At 37.9% G+C, this 23,657-nt stretch overlaps 1 pseudogene; it reads right to left on the bottom strand.

The window, feature by feature from the left end:
* Positions 1 to 1,890: 1,890 nt before the first annotated feature.
* On the bottom strand, positions 1,891 to 2,639 carry LOC102833078 (annotated as a pseudogene).
* Between the last annotated feature and the right edge of the window lie 21,018 nt (positions 2,640 to 23,657).

Raw genomic sequence — 23,657 nt, 5'->3', positions numbered from 1 at the left:
ATCTAAGCAAAATAATTCCTTGATCACATCACCTTTTTCTATTTATTATGTCTATTGATATAGTTTTCTTTTTGTTTCCTTTACTTTGAGCTGTAATCCATATAAAGGCTGTAGCTTCTGACTGTCATCAGTAAGTGCTTCAGGTTCTCTTCAATTTCAAGCAAGGTTGTGTCTTCTGCATGATATGTTGTTAATGAATCTTCCTCCAATCCTGTAACTATGTTCTTCTTCTGATAGTTCACATTCTCAGATTAATTGTTCACATATAGATTGAATAAATATGCTGAAAGGATACAATGGTGATGCACACCTCCCTAATTAAACCCATGCAGTATCCCCTTGTTCTGTTCAAAGGACTGCCTCTTGATCTTAGCATAAGTTCTACATTAGCACAATTAAGTATTCTGGGAAAGGGATATTCCTACATGCTTTAGGCAGTGTTTTTGAGAATAATCACATGGCAGTACAAAGTTCTTTTGCCTGGTTTTGTCCTGTAAGTATATACTTGTTTTATAAAATATGTTTAAAACCATCTAAAGTGGTAAGACAAGGATATAGACTCCAGTGATAAGGATTTTGTTCCTTTGGCCAAATATTCTCTTTTTGTTGATTAACATGGCTTCTAAACACTGCATTTACTAGCCTGTTGTTGTCAGGTGCTGTCAAGTTCGTTCTGACTCATAGTAACTCTGTGCACAACAGAGTGAAACATGGCCGGGCCCTGCACCATTCTCATAATCGTTATGTGTGAACCCATTGTTGCAGTCACTGTATCACTCCATCGCAATGGGGTTGTTCCTCTTTTTCAATAACCCTCTATGTTACCAAGAATGATATACTTTACCAGGGACTGGGTCCTCCTGATAACACATCCAAAGTACATGAGACAAAATCTTGCATCTTCACTTTAAGGAGCAATCTGGCTGTATTTCTTTGAAGACAGAATTTGTTCTGGCATCTCATGATACTTTCAATATTCTTCACTGACACCACAATTTAAATGGATCGATTCTTCTCTAGTCTTCCTTATTCGTTGTCCAGCTTTCACATACAGATGAAGCAACTGAAAATACTATGACTTCGGTCAGGTAGATACAAGTTAGTTTTATAAGTGACGTCTTAGTTCTTTAGCACTCTAACGAGGCCTCGTGCAGCTGATTTGCCCACGGCAAATGTTGTTTGATTTCTTTCTTTTTTTTTACTTTTTATTGTGAATTGGGTGAATTTTTACACATCAAGTCATCAGTTTTACTTGCACTGATTCATATAATCTGTTGTTTCATCTCATTGATTACAATTCCCTCAATGCAACATCACTTATCCTACTTCCTCCCTATGTTTTCTTTTCCCATTCCTTCCCCCCTCCCCCACCCCCCGAACTTTTCTGAGTTTTACAGGTAAATGCTGCCCGTTTGATCTCCATTGGTTAAGTATTCTAAGGTGTACATACCTCACTAGTGTTACTGGTGTTGTTGTTCCCTGGATAAATTTGTCTGGTGCTTGATTGAAAATGGTGTCAAAGGATGAATTTCGTTACAGACCTGAAAGTGATAAAGCGCGATCGTCTCAGGAATTTTACCAGTTTCTATCTAACCAGCAAGATAGGTCTTTCTCTCGCTCTCTCTTTTCTTTTAACTTTGAATTTTAATTATGTACATAAATAGCAATATGAGAACAAGGAATTCTCAGCCTTGTACATTATCTCCAGGTGAAAAAAATTCCAGATTAGTCCACTTATAATTGGGCATCACCTGAGATAAAGAAAGGTGCAATACAGTTTTTCCTGAAGAAGAAAGCCAGTTTACTATTCAATACTGACATCTTCAGTTTTCTGTAGAAAAATGTGATGTTTCTCTATGATTGATTCAAATGATAAGAGCAAGGCATATTCTACTTATTTTCGGGTGGGTTCTTCACATTTCCTGGTTTTTGAAAGTTCTCCCACAAATCTTCTACGACTATGTATCCTTGCAAACCCCATTCATATACTATTTTCCCATTGATCTTGGCAAAGCTAACGGCTTGTTGTGGATAATAGACAGAGGCAGCTAGCTATTCCCAAGAAACTAGGTGGATATACCAACTTCTTTATTTTTGAACCTCTGATGCGGCGCTGTGGATTAATGTGCAAAAGACTGCAAAGCCATTTGAACTGCAAGGTTGGTGGTTCAAGCTCACCAGCTGCTCCTTGGAAACTCTATACAGGGTCGCTATGGGTTGGAACCAACTCAACAGCACTTAATAACAGCAACAACAGAGAACAGTAGTCCAAAAAGGCCAGCAAATCCAATAGTACTAAGTCTTGGGGAAAATCCAGGAGGCGTATTTTTGAGATATTCATAGTTGTCTAGCTCCCACTGAGCAATACTTTGCATCATGGGCTTATTGTAGAAGTACTTTGCCTGACACCAACTTGTATATGACTAGCAAAAGTGTCAGAGCTGTGAAATGTTTTCCTCAAGTAGGGTTATTGGTTTCTCCACATATTTAGATTGGTCTTCTGGAACTGAGTGGAGTGAAACCTCGTCAACCTTGACAGAATTTTTGTTGGGTGAGTCCTTCTTTGGTGATGCATAGGCTTTAAATGTGAGTAGACTCAGGCTCGTGAGTACCACTGATCTCTGAATTACCTTGAACATATTGCTGGCAGCCACAGCTCTGGTGGAAGATAGGTCTTTTTTATGATTATGAATTTTGTTCTACATTTTCTCTCACTCTATGTTGTTGTCGTTAGGTGCCATTGAGTCGGTGCCGACTCATAGCAACCTTAGGCACAGCAGAATGAAACACGGCCCGATCCTGAGCCAACCTAACTATTGTTGCCACGCTTGAGCCCATTGATGCTGCCACTTGGTGAATCCATCTAGCTGTGGGTCTTCCTCTTTTTCTCTGACCCTTCACTTTACCAAACATGATATCCTTCTCCAGTGACTGGTCCCTCATGACAATATGCCCGAAGCATGAGAAACGAAGTTTGGCCTGTATGGAGCACTCTGGCTGCACTTCTTCCAACACAGATTTGTTGGTTCTTTTGGCAGCCCATGATTCTTTCAATATTTTTCTCCAACACTATAACTCAAAAGCATCAGTTCTTCTACGGTCTTCCTTATTCACTGTCCAGCTTTCGCATCCATATGAAGTTATTGAAAATACCATGGCTTGGGTCAGGTGTACCTTAGTCTTCAAGCTGACATCTTTGCTCTTCAACATTTTAAAAAGGTCTTGTGCAGCAGATTTGCCTAATGCAATACGTCCTTTGATGTCTTGACTGCTGCTTCCGTGAGTGTTGATAGTTGATCCAAGAAGAATGAAGTCCTTGACAACTTCAATCTGTTCTCCATCGATAAGAATGTTGATTACTGGTCCAATAGTGAAGATTTTTGTTTTCTTTACATTGAGCACCACACTAGGAGTCCTTTAAATAAGTGCTCAGTATTACTGTACTAACTGCTTTACAAGGAGTCCTGGTGAGGTGCTGCAGGTTAAAGCACTGGACCGTAAAGTTGGTTTAAACCTCAAGGTGGGTGGTTCAAGCTCACCAGCCACTCCTCAAATGCTCTACAAGGTCAAAGCCAACTCAATGGCACTTAACAACAACAACAAAGTACTTTACAAAGGGAACTTTATCAACATAGTTTTGTGAGGTTTTTTTGCCCATAAAGGTTATTAGATTTATTCACTCTATTTAATTTCTGGCTTGCCTTTTCTGTAGTCTCAGTGGCGGAGCCCTTCCATTTAAAGGTGGATGGAGAATGTAGTAATGCTATGCAATAGACTGCTCAGCCTCTCTGGACACTAATCCTACTTGTTCAGGGCAAGAAATGGTGTGTCTACTCAAAACTAATGTTTATGAGCTGATTTAAATCCCATTTTCCCTTCTTATTGCTAACTTTTTTCTTTCAAAACATGGAAGTTCTTTCTTTCCACCTAAATGTTAGCTCTCATTTTCCTCAGTTTCCCTAATACAGAGTTTCTCTCTATGATGACACAAACATCTCTCTCTCTATTTGAACATGTGAGTATTAACCTTACACCTATACTAAACTGCTGACTTCTTCATATCAAATCTACATGGAATTTAGCCCTTCAGCCTCTTACACTAAGATATTTGTTAAATGTAGGAAACTCTATGCAGCTGCATTTCTGTTGTGGTTTTGTGGATTGCTTTGCCTCTTCGCAATTTATATAATTTTCTCTAAGGAATCCCTTTTACAGGTGAGGGAATGGAGACTTAGCACAATTATTTAAATCTAACAGCTAGTGGACTTCTGGTGCAGCACTGGAGGATAAGCAGTGGACTGTAAACCACAAGGTTGGCAGTTCAAAGCAATTAGCTATTCTTCAGAAATCCTGTACAAGGTCATTATAATTGGACCTGACTCAATTGTACTTGACAACAACAACAACAACAGCTACTAGGTAATCACACCAGAAGTCAAATTCAGATTTCTGGTGCCTGTAAACCTGGATAGTGGTTATGAGTCGGGTTGTTAACCTCAAGTTTGACAGTTAGAAACTACCAGCTGTTCCGCAGGAGAAGGATGAGGCTTTCTGCTCCCTTAAAGATATGTAGTCTCGGAAATCTTGTACTGGGTCGCTGTGAGTCGGAACTGACTCCACGGTACTTAACAACAACAACAACTTAAACCTATATGACAGTGCAGAGGCTCCATAAAGAAAACACTGGACTGCCAACAGCAAGGACCATGGTTACAGACTTCCAGCTGCTTCATGGGAGAAAGAGGAGGCTTTCTGCTTGCAGGAAGATTTTTAAAAAGCATTGGAAACCCTACACAGGGTTGCTATGGGTTGAAACTTACTCAGAGGCACTCAACAACAATTACCAAGCCTACATATTCTATTTCTTCACCAATATCTAGATTTTCTCCTTTCTCTAAAGTATTTAATTATAGGCCTTACCTATTCTGAGCAATAAATATCAATCCTATTGCCCAACTGGATGTCCCACCTCATTTAATCATACCACTCAAGGATATACACATAATACACACACTAAAGCAAGAGAAGTTTGAAGACTTTTTTCTATGGTAGTTCTCACACCTAACATGTTGTTAGACATTGCCAAGTCCGTTCTGACTCATAGAGACCCTATGTACAACAGAAAAAAACATTGTGATTGTATAGTACCATCCTCACATTTGTTCTTTTTTGTGATCCCATTGTTACTGCCACTGTGTGCTGGAGTCTCATACTTCATTGACCCTCCATTTTTTTAAGCATGATACCCTTCTTCAGAAATGGATCCCTCCTGACAACATGTCTGTCTTAAGCTGGGTTTTCTACAGAAAAAACATATACATGTACATATGTATATTTGTTGTTATTAAATGCCATTGAGTTGGCTCCGACCCATAGCTGCACTTGTATATTTCCAAGGAGCAGGCTGGTGATCTTGACCTGCTGACCTTGTGGTTCAAACTGACTTTACAGTCCAGCACATTAACCCACAGCACCACACTAGGACTCCCTATATATAAAGAGAAGCTTATAATAATAATAATAATAATAAAATATTACAATTGTAGAGTCCCAGGTACCCATATTCATTCTATTGGGAGCAGGCCACATACCCAAGGACGTATCCCTTCAGTTGGTTGGCTTCTCATAGCCACTCATCATAGTTAATTAGTCCTGTACTATGTTCCATCATCATGGGAATAAACATAGCTCAACTGCTACTTCTCTGGAAATCCTGGCCTTCCTAGTCAACTTGACACAGAACTTTCACACTAACTACTAACTATTACAGACCACCCTTGTCAACTTGACACCTATACACTATATGCATAATCACTAAATAAAGAAAATTGTAAAGTTGTACTTGCTCCTAACACGATATAACTGAAACACATACAACTGAAAATGTGCTGGCCCTATTTACATTTTATATGTCGCAAATAAACAAAGGAAAGCTATTTGATGTATACATACAAAACAGACAAAAAATAGTTTCACATCTTCTACAATTACAGTTTTAACAATCATAATTAATCCTGCTAATAATTACAATTAAATTATAAAATCCCATCAACATCATACTCCACCCTCTTTCACCAGTCCCATCTGGAAAAAAGGAAAACTAGTCAGTGGGGATTCTTCCTTATTCCCTCATTCTAAAATTAAGTATATCCACAAAAGTTTGTAAGCCAGATACTTATTTCTTGTCCTTATAGCCCCCCATTTTTGATAGACAATGTCTAAATTATCCATCCCTATCAACCCAGTACTGGGTCGCTATGGGTCGGAACCGACTCTATGGCACTTAACAACAACAACAACAAATCAACCCAGTACACTGAGGAGGGAAACAAGTATGCTCCTTGATCTGAAGAATTTTTTATTCCAGTTGGAATTTTGAACAACTGTTTACATGCAAAAGTCTTCTTTATCTGCTTTTAACAATGGACACTTGCTTACAGTATGAAACTATTTTATCGTGACCTGGTCAGGTTCTGGTCACAACTCAGCCCTAGTCATCTTGTTGTTGTTAGGCGCCATCGAGTCGGTACCAACTCATAGCGGCCCTATGCACAACAGAATGAAACACTGCCCAATCCTGGGCCAACCTCACAATTGTTGCCATGCTTGAACCCATTGATGCTGCCACTTTGCCAATCTGTTTCCCTGGTGGTCTTGCTCTTTTTCTCTGACCCTCCACCTTTCCAAACATGATATCCTTCTCCAGTGACTGGTTCCTCCTGAAAATATGTCTGAAGTACGAGAGACGAAGTTTAGCTATCCTGGCCTCCAAGGAGCACTCTGGCTGCACTTCTTCCAACACAGATCTGTTGGTTCTTTTGGCAGTCCATGGCACTTACAATATTCTCCTCCAATATCAGGAACTCAAAAGCATCAATTCTTCTATGGTCTTCCTTATTCACTACCCAGCTTTCGCATCCATATGAGGTTACTGAAAATACCATAGCTTGGGTCAGGAGCACCTTAGTCCTCAAGTTGACATCTTCGCTCTTCAACACGTGAAAAAGGTCTTGTGCAACAGATATGCCTAATACAATATGACATTTGATTTCTTGACTGCTGTTTCCGTGACTGTTAATAGTTGATCCAAGAAGAATGAAGTCCTTGAGAACTTCAATCTTTTCTTCATTGATAAGAATGTTGTTTATTGGTCCAGTGGTGAGGATTTTTTTGTTTTCTTTCCATTGAGATGCAATCCATACTGAAGGCTGTGCTGTTTAATCTTCATCAGTAAATATTTTAAGTCTTCTTCACTTTCAGCAAGCAAGGTTGTATCACCTGCATATCGCAGGTTGTTAATGAATCTTCCTCCAATCCTGATGCCACATCTTTCTTCATAGAACCCAGCTTCTCAGACTATTTGCTTAGCATATAGGTTACATAAGTATGGTGAAAGAATACAGCCCTGTCACACACCTTTCTTAATTTTAAACTATTCAATGTTCCCATGTTCTGTTTGAACAACTGCTTCTTGGTCCATGTACAGATTCCTCATAAGCACAATTAAGGTAGGTCAAATGGTAAGTTTGGAAGTTCACAAATACTTCCTGGCACTTCAGACCTGCTGGCCTCTTCTCTCTCAGCCCTAGCCCCCAGGGGATAGGTCAGCACCCTTGGACTCAGGAATTCACATAACTCCAGCAAATCTTCCCTGGACTCTTAAGGTCAATGGGGTGTCAATAGAACACATACAAACATAGCTGGTATCTTCATTGCTGCATTTCCTCCAATTAGACTCACAAACAGATAGATGTGGTCACCAATGAGCATACTAGACTGCTCAATGTGTCCCTTTAACTTTCAGCCCTAGAAGGGGATTTTTTTCTGATGGACACAGAATTCCCTTGCCTGGATGTCTCCAAAGCAAACAGCTTGCTTTAAACTCAGAAAGTCAGAGTCTGCTTTTTTTCTCTGATTTATTTCAGAGTCTCCAGTTCTCCTGTTAGTTCTGGGTTGGTCTGCATGTCTTTTCAAATGCAAATTTACCAAATCTGAAGTTCTGGGGCCGGAGGGACTCAGGAGTTTGCCTAAGGCCCTCCCTATACTCTACAAAGGTTTAAACCAAATCCTTATTTTAAATAGGCAACTTCTAATTGCCCTTTTAGCAGATCCAATCTAGTATAAACTGAAGGGAGGTTTATAAGCTCTCCGTAGGCATATAAGTCCCAATATTCATTTCTATCACAGATGAAAATCTATCTCGCAATAGTAGGCAGGAGAAAACAATATTCATGAAGCAGCCAAACACAAAAACCTTTATAAAAAACTCAAGTTCAATTTTTTTCTCCTCCTTTCAACCAGCCCCATTCATATGTATATGGCCTTGGGTTTCTTGTAGTATTGTTTTTGTTGTTAAGTGCCATCAAGTCGGTTCCCACCCATAGCGACCCTGAACAGGGTTTCCGAGGCTGTAAATCTTTACCGGAGCAGAAAGCCTCATCTTTCTCCAGAGAATCAGCTGGTAGTTTTATATTGCTGACCTTGCGGTTCACAGCCCAATTCGTAACCACTACACTCTGGTAGCGTAGTGGTTACGAATCGGGCTGCGAACCGCAAGGTCAGCAGTTTGAAACTACCAGCTGTTTCATTGGAGAAAGATGAGGTTTTCTGCTCCCGTAAAGATTTACAGCCTCGGAAACCCTGTACAGGATCGCTATGGGTGGGAACCGACTCTACGGCACACAACAACAACAACAACACTTCCTATGGATTGCAGTAAACCCTGGCCCCCTATCAGCCATTTTGTTTAACCAGTATGACAGCAGTTCCAGGCAATTCTCAAAGCTGCCCTTCTTGAAGCTTAAGCATTTTATCCCCTACATTCCTTTCACCATTGCTGTTGTTAAGTGCCATCAAGTCAAGTCTGACTCATAGTGATCTTGTATAAGGTTTCCTAGGAGCAGCAGGTTAAGTATGAATTGCCAACCTTGCATTTTAAACCAACTTGGCTATCCAATGCGTAGCCTATGGTACCACCAGGACTCCTTTCAGTCATTACAAGCAACAATAGAAAACCTCCTGCTTGAAGTCTGGAACCACTGCATTGAATCCTGCTCTTGGCACTAACTGCTTAGGCCAAGCTGGGACCATGTCTGACTTCCTTTGACTCCACAAGAGGGATAGAGGACCAAACTCAAAATCAGTCCAAGCCCGATTCCTATGAAGTGGAGGTCAGACATGCCTCCACTCTGTATCAGTGCCTTTAAAATTAGTGAGACTTGAGTACCAATTTAGAAAATTTATTCTTGTGATTTTGTTTCTCTAGAACCCCACTCTTTCAGCACAGGGTTTTCTAGAGAAGCAAAACCAATGAAACATATATATGTATAGTTTATTATCAAAGAAATGGCTTAAAATTGCTGATTCCCGGATCCCCCGTAGAAGACAGAAATAAATAGAGCCTTTCCCATGTGTCTATTGTATTGGGAGTAGGCCACACCCCAAGGAAGCATCCCTTCAATTGATTGGCAGTTCATGGCCTTAATCATAATTGACTGTCTATATAAGATTTCATCACCATGGGAATAAGCACATCTTAACTGCTAAAACTCTGCAAATCCTAACCAAGTCAACACAGAACTCTAACTACTGCAATGTCTGAAGTTGTTAAGTGCTGTTGGATCAGTTCTGACACATAATGACCCTGTATAGGGTTTCTAAGGAGCAGATAGTGAGTTTGAACTGCCGATTTTGCCATTCAAACTGACCTTGAGGTTGAGTGCCTATCCTATAGTACTACACATGAAATCTCACCATCCTAGCATCTAAGGAGTATTCTAGTGCTTCTTCTTCCTTCATAGATTTATTTTTCTGGCAGATCTTGATACTTTCAATATTCTTCACCAATACCATAATTAAAATGCATTGATTCTTCTCTAGTTTTCCTTAACCAGTGTATAACTTTCAGATACATATGATTTATTGAAAAAAACATGGCTTGGGTCAGGAGCATCTTAGTCCTCAAACTGACATCTTTACATTTTAACATGTTGAAAAGGATATTTTCAGCAGATTTCCCTAATGCAATATGTCATTTGATTTCCTGACAGTTGGATCCAAACAAAATGAACTCTTTGACAACTTCAATCTTTTCTCCGTTTATCATGAAGTTACTTATTGATCATGTTATGAGGATTTTTGTTTTCTTGACAGTGATGTGCAATTTATAATGCAGGCTGTAGTATTTGATGTTCATCAGTAAGAATTTTTAATTCTCTTCACTTCCAGCAAGCAAGGTTATGTTTTCTGCATATTAGTTTGTTAATGAATCTTCCTCCAATCTTGATGCCATGTTCTTCATATAACACAGTTTCTCAGATTGCTTGTTCAGCATTGCTTGCAATGCAACAAATCTTCTATAATCTTTATTCCTTATCCAATTTTCCTATTCATATGAGGCTATTGTCAAGAGCAAAAATATCATGTGTCTGACCCAAGTCATAGTATTTTCAATTGCCTCATTATGCAGTTGAATTAGTATGATGAAAGAATACAATCCTGACACACACTTTTCCTGATTTCAAACCATTCTATAGCCCCTTGTTCTGTTCGAATGACTACCTCTTGGATTATGTATAGGTTCCTCAGGAGTGTAGTCAATAAACTTTTTCAACCATGTGGATCATGATGAAGTATGGACAAAGTTACAAAGAAAGGGTGTTCTGGAACACTTACTTGTACTCATGAGGGAACTGTACATAAAACAAAAGTTAGTCTTCAGAAGAGAATAAGGTGATGCTAAATGGTTTGGAATCAGAAAAGGAGTGTGCCAAGGTTGTATCCTTTCACCATACTTATTCAATCTGTATGCTTAAAAAAGTCCAAGAAGTTGAATTATATAAACATTTGCCAACAGGATTAGAGAAAGATTCATTAACAACTTGTGTTATGTAGGTGATACAACCTTGTTTGCCAGAAGCAAAGAGAACTTAAAATATGCTTACTGATGAAGATCAAAGACTACAGCCTTCAGTATGGAGTGTACCTTAAATGCAAAGAAAACAAAAAGCCTCACAACTTTGCCAATAAATAACATCAGATAAATGGAAAAAAAATATTGAATTGTCAAAGACTCAATTTTCATTTGATCCATAATCAACCATCATGGAAGTAGCAGTCAAGGAATCAAACAATGAGTTTTATTACACAGATCTGTGTATAACATCTGTTTAAAGTGTTCAAAAGGAAAGAGATCCGTTTTAAGACTAAGGCACTCCTGACACAAGCTATGGTATTTTCAATAGCTTGTGTCATTGTTCTTGTTAGGTGCAGCAGAGTTGGTTCTGACAAATAGCAGTGGAATATACAACAGAAAGAAAGACTGCCCCATTCGGCATCATCCTCACAATTGTTACACTAGATCCCATTGCTACTACCATGGTGGCATTCTATCTTGTTGGGGTCTTCCTGTCTTTTGGTGACCATCTACTTTTCCAAGTATAATGTCCTTCTCTAGGGACTGCTCCTCCTAATAATATGTCCAAAGTATGAGAGGCGAAGACTTTCCATCCTTGCTTCTAAGGAGCATTCTGGCTGTACTTCTTCCAACACAGATTTGTTTGTCCTTCTGATATTCTATGGTACTTTCAATATTCTTCTCCAACACCATAATTCAAATGCATCTAGTTTTTTATGGTCTTCCTTAGTCATTTTCCAACTTTCACATGCATAACAAGGCAATTGAAAATACAATGGCTTGGGTCAGACATATGATATTTTTGCTCTTGACAACAGCTTCATATGAATAGGAGAATTGGATAAGGAATAAAGATTATAGAAGATTTGTTGCATATGAGTTATGGTGTTAGAGAAGAATATTAAAAATACCATGGATTACCAGAAGAACAAAGGAGGTCTAGTAGTATAGTGGTTACTAATCAGGCTACTAACGAATCGGGCAGTTTGAAACTACCAGGCATTCTGCTGCTGTAAAGATTTACAGCCTCGGAAACCCTGTGCAGGGTCACTATGAGTCAGAACCGACTCCACGGTACAACCAGAAGAAAAAACAAATTTGTGTTGGACGAAGTACTGCCAGCATGCTTGTTAAAAGCAAGGATGGTGAGACTTTGTCTATCATACTTCAGACACGTTATTAGGAAGGATCAATCCCTGGAGAAGGACTTCATGCTTGATAAAGAGAAGGGTCAGTGAAAAATAGGAAGATTCCCCAATGAGATGGACTAGTATAGTGACAGCAGCAATGAGCTCGAGTGTAACAACATTTGTTAGGGTCACTGAGAATTGGGCAATGTCATTATGTTGTGCTTAGGGTCGCTATGAGTGGGGATCTACTTAATGGCACTTAACCATGGCACCACAATTTTTCCTCTCTCTTCGTAATTTGAATTAAAAAAAAAAATGTAACTGGATAGGGGTTAGAGGATTTTTGTAAACTGGAACAGCGATATTCAGCTTGCTTTCCTTTAGGCTCAATATTTTTGGTTGAAGGCCCACTTAATGGTACATTAAGTAAAATTAGAATGTATTTAACAGAATACTTGAGACTTGGACTTAAGTAAAGCACCTAGGGTCCTGGAAACGAAATGCTGCAAGGGCTGCAAGGCTGTTTCTTTTCCTTCGATGTTTCCACCCTGAAGATAGCTACTTCAGTGACACGGGGGTCACAGCTGGCAAACATTGTGTTTGTTACAGTGTAAGTTTCTGACAGTGTAATCTGTGGTACTCACTTGTGGACAGCAGGATAGCATTTACAGAAATACTGTTCAGGGAAGTTAAAAACTAGACAGGGATCCTTCTTTCCTTCAATATCCTGCATAAAAATTTTAAAAATACAATTCTTTATTTTAAAAAGTTTATTTCCCAAATTTTCCACATGCCATCATTATAGATCATTCTGGTCATCATGCAGTCTGAGAAACACTGTCTCCAGCATTCCTGTCTATATGCGCTAACTCTCTGCTCATCTCCTCACATGCAAGCCCTGTTCTTTATATGCTGATTAATGGACTCCACTTTTGGTTGAGCCTTTCAGCTTCTCCTCCTGCCCCTTCAGTTACTATCCTTTGTTTCCACTCACTTATTATATATGAAATAATTTCTAGAACATTTAAAGACAGAAAACATCTCTCTTGAGACGGTAGAGGTGATAGAAGAAATGGAAAAGAATGCATGAAAAGCCTGCTTTCTCTTTGGCTAGCTGAAAAAAAAGGGTAAAGTGTTATCCTGTTATTATTATTATGTTTTATATCAACACTCTAGAAAGAGCAAGGATAGTGGTGAAACTTTTCCAAAGAGTTTTATAAACTATGAACCTGGAAAAATGGATCCTGGACAAGAAAGTATGAACCTCACAGAATGGCTACTTTGGTTATTATGGTGAACAGGATTATTGTCAGATGGGTCTCCCAGGTGGCTGGTTGGGGTATCATTTCATAAGGAGTATGGAACATCACTGATATACATTAGAAATAGTATCCATATATAACTAAGGAATTTCATCACTGTTGAAATGTAAAGTGGCTCTTTTCTTCCTGAAGTAGATGATATTCTTAGGTAAAACTTAAAAAAAAACAAAAAAAAAACCCTTCAGTTATTAAATGTATTCTTAAAGAACATCAGATTGAAGAATACCTAGATTACTTGGTGTGACACTGTGGGTTAATGCGCTAGACTGAAAAGTTAGTTTGATCTGTAAGGTCAGTGGTCCAGGTTCACCAGCTGCTCCTCAGAAACCCTATATATGGTTGCTATGGGTTGGAAGCAACTTGATGGCACTTAACAATAACAAATTACCCTTACATTAACTTGGGTGGTTAATGTGCTCAGTTGCAAATGGTTAACATGCAAATGGTTAACATGCTCAGCTGCTAAACCAAAGGTTGGAGGTTTGAATCTACCCAGAGGTACTTCAGAATAAAAGGTCTGGTGATCTGTTTTTTTGAGTCTGAATGTGATGCTGCAGGATAAGTTCTTGACTGCTAGCCTCAAAGTCTGCAGTTCAAACTCAACACATGCTCCATGGGAGAAAGAGTAGGGGTTCTGCTCCTGTAAAGACTTACAACCTTGGAAATGCTATACAGGGTCCCTATGAGTCAAAATTGACTCAGTGACAGTGAGCTTTTGAGATTCCTTCTCACCTGAGGTACTTTGATATCACTGCCTAGCCCTTTTTGAAACAAACTTCTTTAAAATCCTTGAAATAAATTGGTTAACTTGGATTCAGACAGCTGGGGAACAAGGCCAAGAATACCATTATTACAAATAGACATTATCTCACTGGCAGAATTTTAGGTTAAATTGCTATAAGCAGGATGTACAGAAAGATGAACTAGAAAGTAAGGACATTAACCAACAAATGTGAAATTGTTATTTAAAAAGTCATTAAATTATTATTTTAAAAAGTGATACTAAGATACAATAATAAATCTTTGGGAATATTAACTGGTGTCATGGGATCATAGAATTTTTAAAATAAGAGAAATAATAGAGAGATTGATAAGCCTCCTAGTTTTTTCTTACAAGGCAAATGGTAGTGAGAAGATTCAAGGTCATTAACTACAATATCTTTTACTGTTCTACATGAATAATACTTCACTGTTCCTTTGATTTTTTTTTTCTCTCTCTCTAAATATATATACAGATGTAGTTGTTGTTAAGTGCCATCGAGTCAGTGCCAACCCATAGCAACCCTGAACAGGGTTTCTGAGGCTGTAAATCTTTACGGGAGCAGAAAGCCTCCTCTTTCTCCCGCGGAAGCAGCTGGTAGTTTTGAACTGCTGACCTTGCGGTTTGCAGCCCGATTCGATAGTTGTTGCTAAGTGCCATTGAGCCCATTTGGATTCATAGACACCCTGTATAGGGTATCTGAGGAGCCGTTGGTGGGTTTGAACTACTGACCTTACAATTAGCAGTCCAATGCTTATCCTATAGTGCCACACCATGACTCAAACCAGCCACCACTCTTCCATCAGTTTGTCATACTGTGGTGACATGGACATTGCTGTGATGCTGGAAGCTGCACTACTGGTGTTTTAGATAATAGCAGGGTCACCATGAAAAACAGCCATCTGTCCAGAAGTGATTCATATTCATGCCCATTCCAAAGAGAATTAACCAGATGAACTATGGAAATCATTAAGAAAATATTAATAATATCACATCTAAATAAAATTTTGTTGAAGATAATTTTAAAAGGGCTGCACGGTATATGGGCAAGGAACTGCCAAAGGTTCAAGCCAGAGCAGATGAGGACGTGGAACAAGGGATATCAATACTGATGCCAGATGGATCAGGGCTGAAAGCAGAGAATACCAGAAAGATGTTAACCTGTGTTTATTGACTATGCAAAGACTTTCGACTGTGGATCATGAAAAGCTAGGGACAATGTTGCGACAAATGGGTATTCTAGAACACTAAACTGTGTTCACGATCCTGCACATAGAATAAGAGGCAGTCATTCAAACAAAACAAGGGGGCACTGAATGGTTTAAGATCAGGACAGGTGTTTACCAGGGATATATTCTTTCACCATACTTATTCAATTTGTATGCTGAGTAAATAATCTGAGAAAATGGATTATATGAATAAGAGTGTGACATCAGAATTACAGTAATTAACAACCTATAATATGCAGATAACATAACCCTGCTTACTGAAAGCAAAAAGAACTTAAAATACTTACTAATGAAGATGCAAGATGACAACCTTTGGTTTGGGTTAAATTTCAATGTAAGGAAAGCAAAAATTCTCACCACTGGATCAATAAACAACAGCATGATAAATGGAAAAAAGATTGAAGCTGTCAAAGACTCCATTTTGCGTGGATTAACCATCAACATTCATAGAAACATCAGTCAAGAAATCAAACGATGCCTTTCTTTGGGCAAATATACTGCACAAGAATGCTGGAATGTTCAAGAGCAAAGATTTTAGTTTGAGGCATAGGTGCACCTTACTCAAGCTATGGTATTTTCAATAGTTTCATATACTGTGAAAGTTGGACAATGAATAAGGAAGATGATAGAATAATTGATGCATTTGAGTTATGGAAGAATTTTTAAATTAAGAAAATTAAAAGAAAATAAAGACATTAACCAACAGGTATTATTGCCAGAACAGTCTGTGTTGGAAGATGTACAGCCAGAATGCTCCTTGGAAGCCAGGAAGGCGAAAATGTGTCACTTATACTTCAGACCAGTCCCTGGAAAAGGACATCATGTTTGCTAAAGTAAAGGATCAGTGAAAAAAAGGAAGACTCCAACAAGTTGGATTGGCACAGTGGCAGCAACAATGGACTCAAATAAAATGATGATTGTGAGGATCCACATATTTTTAAAAGCACTTCTGACAAATTTAGAAATCCCATACTCATACCTCCTCACCCACTCAAGGTTTTTTATGATATTTAAATATACACTTTAATTTCTTGCTTATATTTGGTATTCTTGTGTTGTTATTGCTGTTAAGTCTCAGGGAGTCAGTTCAGACTCATAGAGATCTTGTATTGGGTTTCTAGGAGCAGCTGGTGGGTTTGAAGTACAGTTCTTGCCATTGGTAGTCCAGTACTTATCCTATAATGTCACACCAAGACTCCTAGATATTCTTATAGTCTTCCAAAATGGTTTTATAGTTTTAGTATAGATTGTTGTTAAGTGTCATGGAGAAGGTTCCTAGGCTTTAAATCTTTGCATCTTTTCAGGAGCAGAAAACCTTTTCTTTCTCCCATGGGCAACTGGCAGACTCAAACCGTGAACCCTGTGGTTCTCAGCCCAGTGCTTATCATATGGAGTTGTTAAGTGCTGGGGAGTCCATTCCAACTCATAGCAGCCCTGTATAGGGTTTACAAGGAGTGGATGATGAGTTTGAACCACAGACCTCGTGATTCAAACCGACCTTGGGGTCCAGTGCTTTATCCTACAGCACCACACCAGGACTCCTAGTATAGATCATTCTAGAACAGATTAGTATTCAATTATGATGTTATTTTGATTATATAAACATTGTTTACAATTGAGACACACAGAATGCAATAGTTATATTTTCTTTCCTGCATACTAAAGTTTTATCTCTCCTCCTTCCATTGTCTTTTCTTCTTATGCATGTTTGTCAGTCCTCTGTCATACTGAAGGCACTCCTCAAAAGTAAGATGATCCCAGAGTGCTCATTTATATTTAGATCAATATACTAAAAACCCAGAGAACTCTGCATATGTGAAATATCTTATAGACACAAGGCTTCCTAAAAGGCAATTTATTGGTGGACCCACATCTCTTGGCTATCTATATGCCTTTTTCTAGGGTAGGTCATTTTTCTCCAGAGAAAACTCCTTTTATATTGGGATAGGAAATTATAAGACAGCGTTTTGGAGTTGAGCAAGAAAATGGATTTGAGAGTGTCAGGATTTAGTACTCTAAATTTTATTTGATCCCTTTGTGTTTTATCCAGTTCCACCCTCACTATCACCCCTAGCTCTGTCTGTGTCCCAGAGCTCATATTTTCTCTGTTAACATCTCCACAAAAGTAAGTTTTTATTTTGTCAGAAGGAGGTGGGTTACTTTTCTGGTTGAAAGAGCGGCTCCAAGCACTCTTCATAACCATGTGTCATCCATTATCCTGTGCGTGTTTTGTTTGTTTCGTCCCCCTCTTCAAAGAGTAGCTCAGATCTCTAGTTTCCCCGGATTTCTGAGATCAATGCAGAAAATCATACTGATTCTTATTGATCTCCCTCTTCCACTTTCCTCTGAACTGCTCAGTTACTGTTTGTGTTTATCTGATTTTCACCTTCCAAAATATTGAAGACATATCACTTTCCGTTACCTATTTCCACGTTGTTTTTGTATGTCAATTGCATTACTTTTCATTTTTACCATAGTGTTTGTGAAATTTATGAAAGAACATGTTTTCAATATGTTATATTTAATTCTTTGAATATAAGGTTTTGCAAATCTCTGAGTTCATGATTTTGTACAGTGAGGCCTGCAAGAGTGGGACATCACCGAGACTGCCTTGGTTTGCCTGGTTTCAGAAATGTTCTGTCTTTGATAGAATGCAGTAACCACTTTTCTATCACTTTCTTATTTAATGGAAAATATTTTAGTTTTCATACTCTGACAAGAAGGATTATACTTTATACAGGTTCCAGCAAGTTTCACTATACTTCAAAATAAACATGTACATTTATTTAATTATATTACTACCTACTACCTTTATTAGGAGCTCTGGTAGCGTAGTGGTTACGAATCGGGCTGCGAACCTTAAGGTCAGCAGTTCGAAACTACCAGCTGCTCCGCGGGAGAAAGATGAGGCTTTCTACTCCCGTAAGGATTTACACCCTCGGAAACCCTGTACAGGGTTGCTATGGGTCGGAACCGACTTAACGGCACTTAACAACAACAACAACTACCTTTATTACTGGAGATAAAGTCAAACTAATGCTTTCAAACATTAACAATAGCATAGATTTTTTTCAAAACAAATATTATTTTAAAACTACAGAAAATAATAAATATCACTTTAAATGATGTACATTTATGATTCATATGTTGTTGTTGTTGTTGCTGTTAAGTGCCATTGAGCTGACTATAAATCATGGTGACCCTGTATGGGATTCCCAAGGAGCCACTGGTGGGTTTGAACTGCAGAGATCTTGTGGTTCAAAGTCCAGTGCTGATCTTACAGAACCACACCAGTAGTCATATTGCTGTTATTGTTGTTGTGAAGTGCCACTGAGTCTGTTGCAATCCATAGTGACCCTGTATAGGCTTTCCAAGGAGCAGCTGGTGAGCTTGAATTGCTGACCTTGTGATTCAAATTGACTTTTTAGTCCTGCACATTAACCCACAGTGACTCCAGGAGTGCTATTAAACCATAAAATTAGGTAAATTTTTCATTTGACCTTGAAAATAAATCTAGGAAATGTACCCACTGCAAAATAACTTAATTTGGCTTGCATGCATTATTTTCTAACAAATGTGGGAGTAATGATGATTTTAACCCATTAATTATCTCTGTAAATAATGTTTTCTCTAGGCTGAAATTAATAAGGTAAGGCCTGGTGATCTGCACATTAAAGTTCTAAAAATAGATCAAGTGATCAATGTGGTGTCAGAATTTCCAGGGGAGGGGAGAACATGGAAAGCTAACAGTGATCAGTGCCCAATTTAAATGTCATAACACTGCATATTCATTCAATAAACTTCTTCTCTGTTAATTACTATCCTTCCCTGGATTAAGATTATTGCATGTTCTATGAAAATCCTATGGCAATAGTTGACTTTTGTTCATGGCTATTTGTCATGGGTTGAATTTTTGGGTGATCTGAGGCACAGACTCTTTTGTCTAAAGCTATGAAGACCTTTTTGTAATTTTAAAACAATGAACAACCTTTGTAAAAATTTATAATGAAGGAGATTCCTGGGAAACGCATTAACCCTTGTGGAAGAATTCAGAGCTGTCACATTGCTGCCAGTGGATTTTATGCTGCATTGTTTTCTGTTATGAGTTCGGTGTTCTTATTAAAGATGCATGCTCTGAGACTCAAGTCTTCTGAATTCATGAACAATGAGCAGACAGATGCTGTGAGGTTAGCTTTGTTATCCTCAGACCAAGTTTGAATACCAAGTCGATTACCTAGTAGTCTACTCTTGAAAGAATCTGTATATTTATCTATGAGATGGAGACAATGTCACCTACATTCTATAGAATGGAGACTGGATATAAGACTGGTTTTGAGTTGTGAGTATGTAGCACAGTAGTTGGCATGATGCAGGTAATGAGTCAATGCTGGTTTTAGTAAAATATTAAAAAACAAAAACAAAACAAAGGTCCAGATCACTTAAATTAAAAAAAAAAAAAAAAAAGGTCTGAAGCATAAATTCATATAGTCCAGTATGTGGTAAGCTTAGTTCTTGGATCAGTTTTAGACTGTAACAGCATTTTTTTTTTTTTTTTTTTTAGTTTACTAGCATTTGAATCAATTGATCTCACAAATTAGTATGGGTAACAGAAATACGTTAAAATCAACTAGGGAGCATTTTAAACTTTTATGTTCTATCTTACCATAAATTCTTAGCCCCAAAGTTTCTTATAAATTGGCATGTCTAGTCATTCACTGTTTCAGACTTATGCAATAAAACTCTGAAACCAATCATTAATAAAAAGTGCTAAAATTGAATGATAAAAAGTGAATTATGTTTGGGTAAATGACAAAGTTCTGTCCACTAATTTCACTATTTTATTATTGAATCAAACATAGCAATGCTTTTGAGGATAGTGCAAGGACCAGTCAGTATTTAGTTGTGTTGTTTTGTAATCTAAGTACTCAGGGATTCTCTGTTTACATTGCCTATACTCTAGGTGCTTTGAAACTACAAGTTCTAAGCAGAGTTATAAGAATGGAAAAAAAATAATTTTTTTCATTAAAAATTCTGTAACAATATAAGAAAAATCAAGTCTATTTACAAGTGTCAAATAATGTCACAAAGTTAAAATAAATTCACTCTATTTTGTCAAAGTATAAGTCATAGAATGTCTGGATTGAAGGTATTTTATTTTTACTATGGCTATTGCTACTACTAATAGTAGTAGTACTTCTAGATAACATTATCAAGTCATTGCAATGAATTAATTAGGGAAGGTATGCATCAGGATTTTATACACTTACCTTACTTATCCAATCTGCATGCTGAGCAAATAATCTGAGAAGTTGGATTATACAGAAAAGAACATGGTGTCTGAATTGGAGGCAGATTCATCAACAATCTATAATATGCAATATGCAACCTTGTGTGTTGAAAGCAAAGAAGACTTGAATCACAGCTGAAGATCAAAGACTACAGCCTTTAGTAAGGATTATAACTCAATGTAAAGGAAACAAAAACCCTCACAACTGGAATAATAAACAACATTATAATAAATACAGAAGAGATTACAGTTGTAAAGGAGTTCATTTTACTTGGATTTATAATCAATATCCATAGAAGCAACAGTGAAGAAATCAAACAACATATTGCATTGGTCAAACCTGCCATGTTGTTGTTGTTGTTGTTGTTAAGTGCTGTCAAGTTTGTTCCAGCTCACAGTGACCCTTATAGTGCTTCCAAGGAGTGACTGGTGGGTTTGAACTGCTGACATTATGGTTAGTGGTCAAGTGCTTATCCTACAGCACCATATCATAATTCTAGTGCATCTTTGCCTGGGTATTCCTTATTTATTATCCAGTTTTCACATGTATATATAGTAATTGAAAATATCATGGCTTGAGTCAGAGACAACAACAACAACAACATGGCAAAATATTGAAGGACACAGAAAGCATCAAAAGAAGATACAAGGTATACACAGTCACAGCACCAAAAACAACTATCTCAAGAGGTAGCATGTGATCAAGAACTAATAGTACTGAAGGAAGAAGTCCAAGCTGCACTGAAGGTATTGGAGAAAAGCAAGTCTCCAGACATTGACGGAATACAAATGGAACTCTTTCAACAAATGGATGAAGCACTTGAGGTGCTCACTCATCTATGCCAAAAATTTGGAAGACAATTACCTAGCCAACAGATTGAAGAGGTCTATATTTGTGTATATTCCCAAAAATGGTGATAGAAATCATTGAGAAATATCATTAATATCACATGAAGAAAAATTTTGCTAAAGATGATGCAAGAGTGATTGCATCAGAAAGTTGACCAGAAACTGCCAGATTCAGAAGTGTGGTATGTGTAATATCATTGCTGTGATCAGATGGAACTTGGCAGAAGGCAAGTAATATCAGAAAGGTGTTTACCTGTGTTTTATTGACTCTGCAAAGGCTGTTAACTGTGTGAATCATGACATACTATTGATAACTTTGTGAAGAATAGGAATTCCAGAACACTCAATTGAACTCATGAGGAATCCTTACACAAACCAAGAGGCAGTCGTTAGAACAGAGCAAGGGGATACCAAATGGTTTAAAATTAGGAAAGGTTTGGTCAGAACTGTATTCTTTCATCATACTTGTTCAATCTTTATGGTGAAGAACTAATCTAAGAAGACGGATTATATGAAGAAAAACATGGTATCAGGATTGGAAGAAGTTTCATTAATAATCTTCGATGTGCAGATGATACAAAGTTGTTTTCTGGAAGAGAAGAGGACTTAAGATACTTACTGATGAAGAACAAAGTTTACAACCTTCAGTATGAAATGTATCGCAATGTAAAGAAAGCAAAAATTCTCAAACAGGACCAATAAATAGCATCATGATATGATGTTGCAGTATAGGCACTAGACAGCTAACTGCAAGGTACATGATTCAAACAAACCAGCTGCTCCTAGGAAACCCTAAATAGGGTTGTTATGAGCTGGAAATGACTCAATGGCAGGTAACAACAAATGGAAAATTTTTAATTGTCAAAGACTTCACTTTACTTGGATCCACATTCAACACTCATGGTAGTAGCAGTCAAGAAATAAAATGACACATTCCATTAGTCAAATCTGCTGCAAAGAGGCCTCTTTAAAAAATTATACAGTAAATATATCAGCCTGTGGACTAAAGTGCACCTGATCAAGACCATAGATTTTTTTTTTTTTTTTTACAATAGCATCATGAAAGTTGGACAGTGAATATGGAAGACTGTAGAAGAATTGATGCCTTTGAATAATGGTGTACAGTAGCTGGTATTGGCAGTTTCCTAGGGGTTAGGATTGTGACTAAGCTGTAGGGACACAGTTGCTGTCTCCCATAAAGTGAGGGAAGAAGAGAAAATATACTCACACACAAAAGAAAGAAAAATCAAGCAAACAAGCAAAAAAGAAAATAATACATGAGAAAAGGAAACAAAAGGAAGCTGCTAGAAAAACAATAGAATAATTAAAAAGACAAGAGCAAAAGGATAAAAAAAAAACACGGATGAGGAAAAATAAGAGAGAAAATAAAAAGAAAGAAAAAAAGCACTAAACACAATTAGGGAGAGGGATGAAGAAAAGAGAAAGAAACCAGGCAAGAGTAAAGAAAAATCAAGAGCCAAAAAGAAAGAAAGGCAAAAAACCACACTGCAGCTCCAATGGTCCAGATAACAGGAGCTTCACTGGGACTGAACAAGGGTGAAGGCTGGCCATGCCTCTGGTCACTAGAAGAATGCTGGGAACAAGAAAAAAAATCTTAGCTTTCTTCCCACTATTTGCTTGTGTACATCTGCATCGCCGTCCCTGTGTGCTTCCAAAGGTGCTGGAACATTTCACAATGGCTGTGCCATGTCTAGCTAGCCAACACAGTTCACCTTTCTGTCTCTCTCTGTTTTTGTTTTTGTTTTTTTCCCCTCACATCTTTTAGCTTTTTCTGGTAAGCATTCAATCCACTTCTCTACCCCTTCATCTGAAGCTCAGAGTTCTAGGACTATCATCTGCATTTGTTTAATTTGTGTTTTCCCTATTTTTGTTTTAAAGGGTCTGTGTAGCATTTTCTGCCTAGTCAGCCTTCTTGTCAGAAGTCTTAGTGAGGCTTCTTGTGCCAAATCTATGAATACAGGTAATATTTTGACAAAGGGACAATTTATAGGGTAATGTGAAAGTTAGAGGAAGACAGTTGGGAGTTAAGATGGTGACCTAGGCAGATAAACATACCAATCTTCTTCAACAAAGACTTGAGAAAACAAGTGAAACAGAAACAGATGATAATCCTGGAACACGAAGTTTCAAATTAAATGATGAAG

The sequence above is a fragment of the Chrysochloris asiatica genome, unplaced genomic scaffold (assembly GCF_000296735.1).
Source record: "Chrysochloris asiatica unplaced genomic scaffold, ChrAsi1.0 scaffold00015, whole genome shotgun sequence".
NCBI classification, from domain to species: domain Eukaryota; kingdom Metazoa; phylum Chordata; class Mammalia; order Afrosoricida; family Chrysochloridae; genus Chrysochloris; species Chrysochloris asiatica.
This window is presented reverse-complemented; position numbering and strand designations above follow the sequence as displayed.